Consider the following 8,279-nt stretch of genomic DNA (forward strand, 5'->3'; position numbering starts at 1 on the left):
TTCTTTCTTTCTTTCTTTTTCTTTTTTTCTTTCTTTCTTTCTTTCTTTTTCTCTTTCTTTCTCTCTTTCTTTCTCCCTTTCCTTTCCTTTCCTTTTTTTTCCTCCCTTTCTCTCTCTCTCTTCCCTCACTCCCTCCCTTCTTTCCTTCTTCTCTTCTTTCCACAAATATTGATCACTTATTTTGATGCATTGCCCAGTGTCACCCCTACCACCACCACCATCATCAGTGTAGTTGAAATCTCATCTCCCGTGTGGAATATCTGCCATCTTTCTAACGGGCCTCCCTGCCTCCATGCCTGCTCCCTACAGTACAGTGCCACCCAGCTGGCAGCATATTTCCTCAAAAAAGTTTCACTGCTCAAAACTTCTCAGTAAATCTTTTGATAATTGCACAGAGAATAAACGTGAGACTACATAATATGGCATGCAAAGCTCTTATCATCTGGCCCACTTCATCTTCATTTTAAGTCCCAAAATGAGGAAGCAACACAGAATTTCACACTGAATAGGAACAAAGACCAAGACCTCTTAATATCCAGGACAATATGGGCAACATTCTGCCCAGCATTTCAAGAAACATTGGATTGAGTTTTGAAACTAGTAGTACTAAGAAATAAGCCAATGATTGAAAATGCTTATGAATGCCCTGCAACTCAGTCAGTAGAGGCCAATAAGTAACATCCATTAATTACTCTCTTGACAGAAGCTGTTTTGGGGTTTTTTTCCTGAAGCAGTGAGGACATGGTTGGAACACTTGATCTTTTCTTTCATTGGAAGGTAAGGGCAATGCTGCAAGTGACAATTCTTTTGAATCTGAACTTTTGGTCACTTTTTCTTCCTTTTATCTGTGTACCTTTTATTAGAAAATACTATAGTAGGCTTCTCGCAAAGCCCTGAAAATTTTTCAGATCTGCTTTACTCCTCTGTTTTAAAAGAGAAAAATGTCAGGAGAAGAAAATGAAATCTTTCTTTGAGCAACAGCACTGGTCACTAAAAATTATGTGAATTGAGCTGATTCTTGGCTAGGCTTCAGAGAGAAACCTGCAATGTGCTCAGTCATGGGGGGAAGGGTTTGTGGTATGACAGTGGGCAGAGGCTAAATGACATCAGTCCCATCCTGAAGGATTTGGAGACTTGTGTTTGGTCTGGACAAGCTTTGACATCCAAGGGAGTCTGATCTGATGTATAGGACTTTCTTTCTTCCTTCTTCTTATTTATTTTTAATCACATTGCTTTAAGTGGCAGCATCTGATCTCCAGCTGCCAATTTGAAGTTTAGGACTCGGAACTGTGACCCCCAGGGAAGTTGGCAAAAGCCTAAATGAATGACCCTGATCCCAAAGAAAGGGATTAGAACAAAGTAGGAGATCAAGGAAAAGGCTCATTCATCTGTATTGTGTGAACAAGGTAGCAACTGGAGAATGCTTAGAATGGGTTCCCGGGGCACCTGGGTGGCTCAGTCAGTTAAGCGTCTGCCTTCAACTCAGGTCATGATCCCAGAGTCCTGGAATCAAGCCCCACATCGGGCTCCCTGCTCAGCGGGAGGCCTGCTTCTCCCTCTCCCACTCCCCCTGCTGTGTTCCCTCTCTCGCTGTGTCTCTGTCAAATAAATAAATCTTTAAAAAAAAAAAAAAGAATGGGTTCCCTAAACTCATCCCAGATTTTGCTACCAATCATAGGGTAGAAAACGAATTCTAAATCCCATTTTCTTGGGAGGCCTGAAGCTACTACACACTCCGCCTAGTGATTTGAAATGTTGGGCAACTTCATTGTCTCTGTGTCCCAATGTCTTTTTCTGTAAAACAGGGTGGGTGATTGCAGCATCTCCCTCACCAACCTGGGTGCTGCGAGACTGAGGCCACACATTGCCATTCCTCCTCTCAGTGACCAGCTGGCCACACCGAATGACTCAGGCAAAATTGCTTCCTTTTGGTAATGCACATTCTGATTGTAAAATATTTTTTGGAAATAATATTATAGTGTAACAAAGTATACAAAAACAGTAAACAGTATAAACTGATCATTCCCAACATCAGCTTTCTTTTCACAAATTACCTTTTTGAAATATGAAATCTAGCATCGATCCTCAGTGATATTGGTATAATTATATGATTTTGTTTTCTAAGCGTTTACTTCTTATTTATGAGTGTCGAGCTTGGGCCTTACTTTTGGTTTTAACTAGTTTTTGGACCTTTATACTCTCGTTAGCAATTTCCACCCCAAAAAGAAGTGCAGTCAAGTGAGACTAGATTTGCCACAAATGAGCTACTACATATGGCATAGAAACTAATAAATAGCTCAAGTGTGTTTGAAGTATTTGTGATAACTAATTACATGGTTAACCTGAAGAAACGGGCAGAAAATAGTTCTGTTAGCTTCTGTGTGCTCTGACACAGAAAGTAGATAGGTATTGCCAGACCACCTTTGCAAGTGAAGAGCTTGGCCCTGAAATTCACCCAAGCTTAAACTGTTGCTTCTAGAGAACATAGGAAAGTTTACAGGTGTCCGGATGATCCATCAGAATGGAGTTGGGCTGGCAGGTTCTAGCATCTTGAGAGGTTGTGGTGATTATGAAGTGAAAAAGAATGTAGGGTGCATTGCAGAGTGTACAGAATATATATGTAAAGTTTGGGGTTGAGGACAAGAAAGTTAAGTTCCCCTAAGATGGGCATGCAGGAATCTCCAGGTAAGCATGAATAGTCAGAAACCAAAGCAGTGTTACAGACTCCTGGACTGATTTGCTTTCTGGCACAATTTACCACATATTTATAAAATGCTAAAGGTGGGCATAGCACTCTTTAGGCTTATAAAGAGGGAGCATTAGATGAGAAACACTATGTGTCTGCCTGCAACTCTCTCTGTACTAGGGCTTTTGGTATGATGCCAAGGGAGTGGGCAAGGAAACCAAACTCAGAGAGCATGGATTCATTTCTTATTTCACCCTGGTCCTAGGACTGTGGTTCTCATGCTTCAGTGAGTATCAGAATTGCATGGAAGGCTTGATAAACCGCAGGTGTGAAGCTCCACCCCCAGAAGTTATAAATGAATAGGTCTGGGATGAATCCTGAGGATTTGCATTTCTAACAGGCCCAGGGCAGATCCTGATGCTGGACCTAGGATCTGGAATACACATTGTTAAATAATCTTTCTCCTGTCCTTTCTCTTTCCCAAAATAGTCGATGTGGGCTAGGTTAAGAAACCTTCCTGCTAATCAGCTTAATGAAGTGAACTCTCAGCAGACTCAGAACTCCAGTCTTTCACTCACATACAAACTTCTGAAATCTAGCTAAAACTCCAGAATAATTAGAGATACATGGAGAAACCTGTAGAGGTGAAGAGAACCATCTAAGGGGCAATGGGAGGATTTAAACCCACATCCCTTGACACCAGATCCAGGACTGTGTTTAAAAGGCTACTTATGATTAGGAGTTTTGGAATCGGTGACTCCTGATGGCCAAGATTACAATGAAAACAAATGGACTGTAACTCCATTCTAGTATAAACAGCAGGAAGTGAAATTAAGTTAGGGAAAGCTGATGGCCCCTTACTGTCAGTGAGAACATTGACAAATCTATTTCAGAGACATTCAGTTCAATCCCAGACAAACTCATCTCTCCTTCTTGTCTTTTTCTTACCTGCACCATCTGGATGCATTCTGCTTTTCCATAGACCTCTGGGTATGTTGAGTTGTTTCACTTTGTAAAATGTAAAATATAAAAGCAGATTTCATTGATGAGGAAAGCTAAATTTGTGTAATCATCAACATCAGTAACGTTCAGGTTTATATCATGATAGCCGTCAGTCTACTTGTGATCATATAAAATATTAACTTTTCTTTTCCCACATATAACTGCTAGAATAAGCAAGTGAAAAAAAAAAAGAGTAATGAGTGGAAACAGTGTCTTTCTTATCATCTGTCCCTAAACTACACCTTGGTTCATGCTTCGCCACAGATTCTCATCTTCTCCAAGTTTTTTTTTTTTTAATCAAGATATATTTTCCCAAGATAATAAAATCCTAAGGGAAATTCTGGTGCCAGCTGTTCTAATCAAGCATTTATTGCACCTCTGCCATCTTGTAATTGGATTGGCAATGAGGTGTAGTAAAAGGGTCCCTAGGACAAGAACCTAAAGACGTTGGTACTGAGTTGGGATCTTTTGCTAACTAGTTTCCATTAATATGCCATTTATTAGATCCTCAGTCTCTTCATCTTTAAGTTATAATAATTACATTGACCCTGACCAGGATTGGAAGGAGGAGATTGTACCCATATAAAATTCTTTGTAAACTGTAAATGCTACAAAGAAGAAAGGCATTGTCATTAGCTCTCAATTATGAATCAGTAGAATACTTTCCCTCTCGTCCTCTCTTCCTTGCCTCCCATCTGGAAAGTTTGGCTCATTGTCCTCCCTTTCAAAGGGATCAGAAATGCATTGCTGGTTTATTCCCCAGGAGCAATGAACACTTCCCAGTACAAAGAGCCACTTAACATACGTGAACAGGCATTGGCACAGACCTCAACACGCAGACTTCCTGCACTGAGGTCCAGCTAGAAGGTGATGACTCATCCTATTCTTCTGCAGAATTCTCATGGAGAAAAACATTAAGTCTTTTCTGCTGACTTAAATTGAAGGAAAATGGGGTGGATTTTAGAAACTCTATAAGAGTATTGACTTGGCGCTGCATTACTTTAATGGGCCATAAGTTATCAAGGCAAGTGTAAACCTCGCCAATAAGTCAGCTTCTCTATTAGTGCCATGCAACCCACCAGGGAAAGGGATGGGAGCTTCATGTCCGTTATTGATTTGAGTTATTGTGGCAACCCTGCAAATTATGTATTGTTATTTTTATGTCACTGATGCAAAAACTAGATTTCATAAGATTAAATAGCTTGCCCATAGTCATGCAGGCATTGAATAACCAAGCCAGTCTTTGCCCACATCTTTGGGCTACACTCGATGGAAAGGCTACACTCGATGGAAAGGCTGTGTAGTAAGTGGTTCAGGGTGCAAAATGTGGGAGTAAATTGTGTGGGTTTCAGCCCCCACTTTGCAACTTAAAAGCAGTGTGCTTGAGAGTGTTATCTAATTTATGTGTGATTCAGTTACCTTTGTTGTAAAAAGGGATGGTGATATTTTATAGGGGAAATAGAAAGACTAAATGGGTTGAAACTTGCAAAATGCCCAGTATATATGAACCCCCAATTCTAATTAGTCATTATTAGCATATATAGTAGTTTTGTCCTCTAAAGGTACTGTAAAGTTATCCATTTATTCAAGAAAGCTTTACAGAACATCTTCTGTTTGCCAGGTGCTATGCTGGTAATGAATGGTCCTGGTGATGTGATGATGACTAGGTGATGGCGTGATTTCAACTTTAGTTATTTTAGAGTTTTGTGAAGGGTCAGAAACTATTATCATAAGTTAAATTCTTCAAGAGAGTCATGATCATGCAGTAGTGAGGGGAAGGATGGAGAGATTAAATAGACTTAGCAGGAATCTGGCAAATCCTCACAGAATTGGTAACTTTTAAGTTAGAACCTGAAGTGTTCATTCAGTACAACCTAAAGATTGAAATTTTACAGAGACTCACCACAGAAATGAAGCCATAAGGCGTACAACAACATGGCATGTTTAAAGGGTTTGCAAAAGGAGAAAAGCAATGAACAGAAGGAGACCAGAGGTGAAGGTAGAAATACTAGTTGAGGCACATTGCAAGCCATAATGAGGAATTTGTAATTAATCCTAAGAGCAGTGGAGAAACACTGAATATTATTTAAAGAGAGAAAGAGTGTGTGTGTCTGAGCTGGGGGAGGGGCAGAGGCATAGGGAGGGGGAAAGAATCTCAAGCAGACTCCCCCTGAGCACAGAGCCCAGTGGTGCGCAGCTCGATCCCAGGACCCTGAGGTCCTGACCTGAGCCAAAAGCAACTGACTGAGCCACCCAGGAGCCCTGAAACACTGAATTATTTTAAGCAGAAGAGTGCCACCATCCAATTTCCATTTTCCCTTTAAACTTTTCTTTCTCTTTCACTCTCTACCACATCTCTTCCCCCTTTCCTTTACAAATAAGATTTAAGCTAGTTGATTGACTTCTTAGACAATGGCACTGATAACAACAAAAAGAATAGATGTTGTGAAAGTGTCAAGGGGCAGTTGAAGGTGGGCAGACTACATAGGGGACTCTCAGCAGATGAGAAACTGAGTTAATGAATATTTATCAAATCCTACTATGTACCAGGTATTAATCTACAAGATAGGAAAACAGTACTTTAACAAAAACTTCTGCCCTTCATGAACCTCACATTCTGGTGTAAGGAGACGGAAACTAAATCAGTAGGTAAAAAGCACATGTGTATATATGTGTGTGTGTATGTGTATTTTTTTTTAATTTATTTTATTTGAAAGAGAGAAAGAGTGAGTGTGAGCTTGGGGAGGGGCAGAGGGAGAGGCAGAATCTCCAGCAGATTCCCCGCTGATCACGGGGTCCAACAGGGCTAGATCTCATGACCCTGAGATCATGACTGAGCTGAAACCAAGAGTCAGATGCTTTACAGACGGAGCCACCCAGGCGCCCACCCCTGTGTGTGTGTGTGTGTGTGTGTGTGTATTATGTCAGATGACATATTGTAGATAAAATAAAAATGAATCAGAGAGAGGGGAGGGGAAAGCTTGCAATGTTAAATGGAAAGGTGGGAGGTGGCCAGGACACATGTCCCTCAGAAGGTGCAGGTATGATTTAAGAAAAGACCTGAGAACACGAGAATTGATCCACACTGCTATTTGGGGAAATAACATTCCAGCAAGGGGAGCTGTAAGTCCCTGGGGTGGAAACAGGGACTATGAGCAGAACAGGATAACTGACATGTAATCAGCAAAGGTGAGGTAAATAGACTGTAGGGTGGATGGGAACAGATTATGTAGAATTCTATAAATTGCTGTGAGAATTTTGGCTTTTACTTTAAGTGGAAGTGATGGGCTATTTAAGGATGGCTCAAGAGAATTAAAAAAAAATTCCATATACATAGGAAAAGACTGATTATTTTGTAACCACTAGTAGTCACCAAAAGCAGCCCCAAACTTCCTTGATTGATAAATGGCCTGGACATTACCAGAACCCATTTTAAATCTCTTTAACCAATCAAAAACAATGCACCTCAGTGAATAATATCCTTTACCAGTCCCTCACATCTGACAGCCAACTGGGAAAGGACTTAGTCCAATGCACACATTCCTGAGTGACAACAGACCAACAGTTTCACCCACAGTGATACTTTCCTCCTTACATCAACCCTTTCAATACTTTGAAAAGTCTGACACTCTTCGAAATCCATACTTGTCTTAGTCTAAGCAGCAAACTCTTACTTAAGTAAGCAATAAATTCAGCTTTGTGACTTTGCTTGTTAGATAGTTTACTCCACAGATTAAATGGTGGTCTTGTTCTCAAAATTCATAAGGGCAGGAATGCTACAGATGTGACCTATAGACAATCTCCCTTATGTATCTCCAGCCATACAGGAGTGGGTACTACTCAGTGCTTGAAAAATTCGTGTCAATGTGGGAGGCATGGCTGGGGGAGAGAAGTATAACTAGAGAAGTGGTATTTGAAGTGAGTTTATAAAACATTTAGGTGGTAGTCAGCAGAATTTTAAAATTAATTGCATGAAGAGTGGAAAAGAAAATGAAAAATGAAAAATAACTCCAAGGTTTTCATATTGTTACAAATGGGTAGGTAGATGACTATGGAAATAAGGAGCACAGGAAATAAAGCAAGCTTGAAATGTAAAGAGACTCTGTTGGACATGTTGCATTTAATATCTATTCGGGATATCTAATAAGCTCCTGGAAACATGTTGTAAAGTATTTTACTGCAGACAAACTTGAACATTTAGGTCAGTGGTTTACAGATTTCCAAGTCACTGAAAAACATTTGCAATAATGAATGGAAGAGGGAGTTGATGGGTAGCTAAATGTCTGAATAAAAGAATGTGGAAATAAACAAATATTTGAAAGTTGGGCGTGCAATTGCTGTTCCCACCAAAAATTCTGAAGCGGCTTTGAGAGTTAGTTTGCAAAAAACAAAACAAAACAAAACAACAAAACAAAAAACACAACCCATGTTGCATCAGCAGCACAGCCTTAGCCTAACCAAAAAGAAAAAAAAAAAAAAACCTGTAAACCCATTTAGACTTAACTGAGATTTGTTGAACATGCCTTTACATAGTAAGCAGCAGCAATTCTATAGCATGTCAGTCAGAACAGACTTGGACAGAGGAATCCAA

Source organism: Zalophus californianus, chromosome 11 (genome assembly GCF_009762305.2).
Source record: "Zalophus californianus isolate mZalCal1 chromosome 11, mZalCal1.pri.v2, whole genome shotgun sequence".
Classification (NCBI taxonomy): domain Eukaryota; kingdom Metazoa; phylum Chordata; class Mammalia; order Carnivora; family Otariidae; genus Zalophus; species Zalophus californianus.